Genomic DNA, 7,599 nt, shown 5'->3' with positions numbered 1-7,599 from the left:
GGCTCATGAGTTTGCATATATCCATAATGGGGCAGAAAATTTAATTCTACCAACTTAAGGTAATCTTTCCTGGTTTTGAGTGTAGTTACTTTGGGGCAAAAATGAACAAATTCATAATTCTTTCCTTTCTCTTTTCCTTTTCCCTTATCTGGAGGGTCATTTTAGTCTGAGGGGGTGGTGGCAGTATGCACATGTGTGCGTGCGTGCGTGTGTGTGTGTGTGTAATGTGTCCTGGCACTGGGAGAAGGCCTTCAGATCCAGACATGTCTCTGGTCTGTCCCTTTTTGGAGTGTGGTCTGTCTCACTGCATCTTTGGATGTCAGTCTTTATCCCAGTAGCATCTGCCGCAAGGGCTGTGGGTCCCCATGTCCAGTGGTCACAGGCCCAGGCAGGCCACGCAGTGTCTCCCCCAATACTCTGGTCCCCTGGCCCTCCCCAGCCTTCCTCACCCACCCCTTTGGTGGGAGCCCCAGCCCACACATGCGTTCATACATCCTTCCCCCAACAGGCATTGCAAAGCAGTTGGCCCAGGAGCCCAGATACTCACTCCAAACTTGACCACCTGGACACACAGGTGCCAGGGCAGATGCACACCAGACTTCACGGCTCCTGCCCCACACTTCAGAAGGTCAGGGAGGTTGGCCTTCCTCCGTCTCCCAGTCTGCCCCGCATTTGGTGCCGGTTTGGGTGGTGGGGCCTCAGAGGAGACGTCTGAGCCGCTGCCACGCTCTCCTTTCCGCTGCTGTCCCTGCTGCTCTGCCCTTCACCTGTGCTGAGAACCACCTTCGGCGGCTTCTTCCAAGCTGCTCCCTGTGTGACTTTGGGGACTGAGTCCCCCAGGCCCTCGCAGAGCTAGGAGCCAACGTCAGGCTTCTGGACTAAACTTCACGTCTTTGTCAAGCTTCCAGTTTTTTAAAATAAAATATTTTCAAGGCTATCATTCTTTCAGTGAGTTAAAAAAATTCATTCAGAAACTTCATTGACTTCTTTACTCTAAGCTGGTCCTATTTCCCCAATTTCTAAAACATTCAGGGCAAGAAAGACGCATGGGGAAAAGCAAAAGTCAGTTATTATTTAAAAATAGTATCCCTCTGCTGAGTAAATTGCTTAGCACAGGACCTGGCATTTATTTGATAAGAGCTCAGTAATTGTTGGTTACTATTATTATCATCATTATATATATCAATGTACATTATATTTATTATCATTATATATTAGTTATCATTATCATTATATCATATATGTTATCATTATATATAACAATATATATAATTACATATTGTTAGGTATCATTATATATCAACATATATATTACTGTCATTATGTATATCAATATATCATTATATATTGATTATATATTATCATTATATCATTATATATAATAATTGTTAGTTATTATTGTTATCATTATACTATAAGCTCAGTACATATACTATATTGAATATAAGTATATAAGAGTAAAATAGTATGTAAGAGTAAAATAGAGAGTAAGAGACAATTATAATCATGCAGTCTGGGCACATGCAGGGAGCCAGGGAACTGGCAGAAAATTTTGTAGTGTTAGAAAAGGCTTCTGGAAAGAAGTGATGTGTAAATGGAAATGCAGCTTCCCTGGCCTCCTCTCATCACTTCCTGCCCACCACCCCTTCTTCACTTCAGCCTCTCTCAGCTCAGTAATCCCAGATTCACAGGGCCTCCCTACCGTCCCCTGCTTTTTCCATGGTGGGGATACTCTCTCTCCTACCTCCTCCCCTTCTCCTGGCTTCTCCACCTTGACTGCAACCTCATGGGAGACCCTGAGCCAGAACCACCCGGCCACGCAGGTCCCAGGTTCCTGATCGGCAGAAGCCAGGAGAGGATAAATGCTCGTTGTTTTAAATCACTAAGTTATGAGTTAACTTGTTACACAGCAGTAGATAGCTAATGCATTTCCACATTCTCCCTTGACTAGGATGCTCATTACCCACTCTATCAAAATTTTTTTGACCCGACAAATAATTAAAAAATGAGAGGGAGGGTTTGCAGCAGCAAATGGCTGAGGGAAGAAGCCAGGAGACATGGGACCCTGGTATGGTTCTGTCCTCCCTGCTGGGGACCGTGGGTCAAGACTTTCCCTCTGGACCTCACCCTCTTCATTTTTGGAATGAGGGTTAGACTAGACCATCTCTAAGGTGACTTCCAGCTTTAATATTTGATGAAGGCTTGTGAAAATGCTTTCTGGCAATCACCAATTTTGCAATGAGACAGGAACTAAATCTCAGGAGTGGGCACGCCTAGTCATGTCTCCTTGCTCTTCCTCAGGCTGCCTGAGGGGACTTTTCTGATCAGCACATCTGGCCCTGGGTGTGCAGGAGAAGCAGTCAGAAGAGGTGACAGGCCCTTCTTGTGAGCGCTGGTCTGGTCTCCAGCCCCCGCCAAGGCCCTGTTTGCTGGGGCTGCGTGCTCTCCAGCTCAGTCCTGGCCCCAGCCTCAGGTATCCCAGGATCATCAGTCACACTTGTTATTTTCTTCTCTGACTTAAGAGGATTATCCAGATGGGGTATTTCACTCATCAGTATCATGCAGCAACACTTTCATTCACCAGTCTCTCTGGGCCTGAGGACTGGGGCCGGCCAGGCTTCCTCCCAAGTCAAATGCACCACAGCTGCACTGTTCTGACATCCCAGAGTTGATGTCGGTACCTCTGGATCTTGGTGAGCAGGCATGAGACTGACCGAGGGGAAAGGCAGTGTGGGGTTGAATGCTCCTGCGTGAATGACCACCTGGCCCCTCCATTCCAGTGGGGGAGACTCTTACCAGTGCATCAGGAGTGTTTTGACTGCAGGAAGCAGAAAACCAATAGAGTGTTTTAAAGGGAGCTCCCTCCTTGCCCAAGCTAAGAAATATTATGGAAGCTGGAATCAGTTAATGGCTCTGACAGAGCTCCAACCTTCTGAACCAGCCTGTTGTCCAACGGGAGCCGTATGCTGTAGAGTACAATGTAGGACAACCTCTGAACCAAGGTGTTTATGTCCCCTCCTCCCATGGGGACATGTGGCCAGGCCCAGAGACATCTTGTCTGGCACCCCCATCATCTCTCCAGCTCCCACAGCAAGACCGGGTCAGCCCGAGGGTGCCCGCACCAGGGCTGTATATAGAAGCAGACCCCGTGGTCAGTCATCCTGCAGCCTCTCTGGGCAGGGATGTCAGGTGAAGTGGAGACTAGCGCTTTTATTGATAGCCAGGCTAGGCTCCCAGGAGGTCCTCTGTGAACAGACCATCACTGGTGGGGCAAACACGAGTTCCACCTTCTCAGCCCTCCACAGGGTAGAGCCCATCCCTGAGTGGTACTCTGGAGACACTGGCCTAGGGCCCGGTAACCAGGGACCACTTCCTGGAGGACTCGGGTTTTGGAAGGCCACGTGATAACGGTACACAGATCAGGTGCCAGCCTCTGAGTGCCCCCACCTTGAACCAGCTCCATGGTCCTCCTTGTGGGCCCTCCGGGCAGTCTGACCTGCTCTATCCTGATTTAGGTATGAGAAAGCCAGGGGATTTCAAGGACATTTACTGAAAATTTAAGGAAAGGAACAAGCATCAGAGACATGAGCTGTTTTCATTAGATCAAGTTCAAGGATGTGGGATGAGGCAGAAAAAGACTGAGCTTATGACATTCTTTTCCTTTTCCAACATGATCCTTTATTAAGATAGTGCTTTTCACCTAGACAGCATATTAAAAAGCAGAGACATTACTTTGTCAACAAAGTTCTGTCTAGTCAATGCTATGGTTTTTCCAGTGGTCATGTATGGATATGGGAGTTGGACTATAAAGAAAGCTGAGTGCCAAAGAATTGATGCTTTTGAACTGTGGTGTTGGAGAAGATTCTTGAGAGTCCCTTGGACTGCAAGCAGATCCAACCAGTCCATCCTAAAGGAGATCAGTCCTGGTTGTTTACTGAAAGGACTGATGCTGAAGCTGAAACTCCAGTACTTTGGCCTCCTCATGTGGAGAGCTGACTCAATTGAAAAGACCCTGATGCTGGGAAAGATTGAGGGCAGGAGGAGAAGGGGACGATGATGGATGAGATGGTTGGATGGCATCACCAACACAATGGACATGGATTTGGGTGGACTCCGGGAGTTGGTGATGGACAGGGAGGCCTGAAGTGCTGCAGTTCATGGGGTCACAAAGAGTCGGACATGACTGAGCGACTGAACTGAAATTTCATGTCAAATCTCTTGCTTCAACCACGAGGTCCTGGACTTCCGATCTGTGTCTTTGATCTTCATCAGTGTCACCACATAGTTACCCCACATTCTGTTGAAGGGAATTTAATAATTAGGAATGTGCCCAGCCTGGAGGAGGGACTCACAGGAAAGGAAAGCTGTGGCTCCTACTTGAAGACTGATACACAAGAGACAATTTAAAGACTCTATGATCGAGAGTTAAAATATATTAAAGTCAGTTGTCAAGGAAGGGGAATTTGCGTGCTTTATTTGGAATTAAGTCAGTGTTATGATGTTATCTATCCTGGAAGGCTTCCTGGAGGAGGCAAGGGAGATGGTATCCCCACTGAGAAACCCTAATATAAGGCAAGACAAATCCTGTCACGGTGCAGATGCGGCTACTGGACAGCCCTCCTTGTGTGGCTGGCAAGGCACCCCCCAGCATGTCCCCTTGCTAGCGGCACCTTTCTAGGCTCTGCAGAAGGTAGCTGGCAGTCTCATCTGCCATGGAGCTTTCCCCGGGGCCATTACCCACAACTACATTTCTTTAAGAACTGACGGCCTTTCCAGCAATTTCATTTCTGCTCAAGTTTGTGTTTTCACACAAGACTGAGTTTCTATCCACCTTCAAGTGTCCTTCCCCTTTCCCATTTCACGCTCCTGTCCCTAAATAATGTTTGCATTTTCTATTAATAGGACTGTCTTGATTGTGGCTAGTCCAGCTGACCTAGTTTCCTCAGTTTTTTTATTCCAGAAATGGTGCTTCCTGATTTTCTCAGCATCGTCTACCATTCAGCCATTTATTCTATATGTGGTTAGGGAGCCCCTGCTGTTTAGAGATTGCAAAAAAAGAAAAACGGTGTGCAATACAGTATCAGGCCCCAAAGGCTTAGAGTCTAGAAGGACGTCAAGACAAGTGTGTACACCATGGTGATCAGTGGGTCCCACGGTGCCTTCTGAGGGGCTGGGGTGGCACCGCCCCGGGGTGTGCACACCCTCTGCCCAGACGAGGGCCAGAGCTCAACTCTGGGAAAATCCTAGAAAGCTCAGGAGGAAGCAGGAATTCGGTGAGCTGTAATATTTTCCTACAGAGGTGAGATCTCTTGCTTCCAGTTGCTAATTTCTTAATTCATCAAGGAGAAGAGGCAAGGGCCCAAGAAAGAGCTTGTTAACTGGTTTGCCACCCACTTATGCCCCCAGCCTCATTGCCAGAGACAGGTGGGGCTCCATCCTCTACCTGCTCAGCTCACCCCTTCTACCTGGGTCATAAGTATCCTCCTGGCTGTCTTCCAGAGCAGACTTATACTCACCACTTTACTCATATAGTCCTTCTGTGTGGAACAGCTTTCTGTTTTTCTCCATCACTGTGATGAACTGAAAAATTCATTTCCTTCCCACCTATCCACACCCACTCCACACACACACACACACACACACACACACACACACACACACACTCTTCCTGTCCTGTTGAAGCTGGACTTGGCTGTGATTTGCTTTGACTTCATGGTAGATTGAGTGTATACCTCACCTCCCTGATGAAGGGCTTGGCCATATGATTTGCTCAGTCAATGGGAATCAGCAGGTATGATGTTAATGTGTCTTCTTGTGCTTCTCTGATGACCATGAGAAATGTGTCCCTCCTTGACCCATGATGTAAGGATGAGAAACAAATGTATGCGCTTGGAGCTGGCCCACAGTTTGGAATCAAGCTCAGCCAGGGCATGGGTGAGTGAATGACTGTTGCTTTAAACCACTGAGTTTGGGGTGGTATGTTATGTAGCATTAACATGGTGATAGGTGACTGATACAATCACCAATGCTAGAGTGCCTGTTTTCCCAGCATCTTAGGATTCAATGTGCTTCCTTCAGGAAGTCCTCTTGGATTGACTGTGCCCGCATCTCTACTCATCTACTCTGTGCCACGTGAGATCTCACTAACTGCCTTGTTGTGGCTCTTTGAAGGTACCCTCTTGCCATCTGGCATGTGGGCTCCATGCCTTGTAACTGTGCTGTGAGCCTGAAGAGGCTGGCCGGGGGCTAATGTGTCTCTTTCCTGTCACTGTGTCCCTTCAGGATCCAAGTACCTAGGAGTCTCTCGGTGAAGGAGAGTGCAGGGCAGCTCTGATGTCCCCGAGTTCTTCACCAGAGACTGACTTGGGCTCCAGGGTCATGGTCTGTGCTTCCCGTCTGCTCAGAGGTATCCAGGGGACAGTCAGGCGAGCCGCCTATGCACTTGGCCTGCTGACCTCACCCATCACCTGAGTTTCAGCAGAGCTATTTCCACTGCTAGACTCCGTCCCAGAAAATGCCATCTACCTGGAGCTTCCGGGCTCCATGCCTGTCTCTGTGAGTGTGGGGAGAGCGACCATTTCCTGGTCGATAAGGCATCCTCTGAGGAAGCTGCTGTCCAAAAACCGTTCATCCATTTCATCGACACAATTGTGAAGTTAGAAACAACTTCCCCTCTTGGCAGGTTCCTGCTTTAGTCCCACTGTTCCCTTTGCTTAGGCTCCCCCTCCCTCCAGCCCAGGGCGGGCCAGAGGTCTATTCTGTCAGCCCAGCCCAAGGCCATTTCCTGCGGGAGGCCTTCTTCTCTCCCTCAAGCAGAATCTGGCTTTCCTTTCCCGGTGTTCCCACAGCCCTTGATTTATTCATCTTCTCGGACACTTGAAATCATCATATTCTAGATATTTGCACAAAGCCCCTTATCTCTTCTAGACTCTGAGCTCCAACGGGGGGGCTGGGAGGCCCCTTTGTATTTCCTGGTAGATAGAAAGTGCTCAGGGCCTGCTCTTGAGAATGAACAGAACTACTCATCCCTTACTTTCCAGGCCTCTCATCCCCACACTCCCAGGCCTCTGCCTCCTCAACCCCTGGCTCTACGTGGCCCGAGGCAGCCCAGTTCTCCCTGGATTTTTCTCTGCGTAGTCCTTCTTTTTTATCCAGAGTGCTTGTCATGGGCCCCGCTGTCTTCGGACCTTGCGAAGTGACAGACACACTGCTGATGACACAGCTTTGGGCTCACAATATGTACTTGGCACGCCTCCTCAGTGCTCTAAACAGGAAGGTATTTAATAAAAGTTTCCAGTCCCAAATCACACTGACAGAGGAGAAATTAGGGTGAAGAGAAGGGGGCCTGGTCCACACCCCCAAACTCAACTTCACATCAGCTGGATTTTTAAAGACAAAGTAAATCCTCTGTATCCAACAGCCTCTGGATTCCCCAGCCAGAGCTCTGGAAGCACATCCTTCCCAGGGGAGGGAGGACACTGAAGATGTATGGTGGGTGCCCAGTCCAGCATCTGCCTTCCACAGCATCTGACTTGCCCAGCATCTGGATGCCTTCCCCAAAGCCCCACACCCAGGGCCAGGGGCCTGGGGAAGAGGGAG

Source organism: Odocoileus virginianus, chromosome 22 (assembly GCF_023699985.2).
Source record: "Odocoileus virginianus isolate 20LAN1187 ecotype Illinois chromosome 22, Ovbor_1.2, whole genome shotgun sequence".
Taxonomy (NCBI): domain Eukaryota; kingdom Metazoa; phylum Chordata; class Mammalia; order Artiodactyla; family Cervidae; genus Odocoileus; species Odocoileus virginianus.
This window is presented reverse-complemented; position numbering follows the sequence as displayed.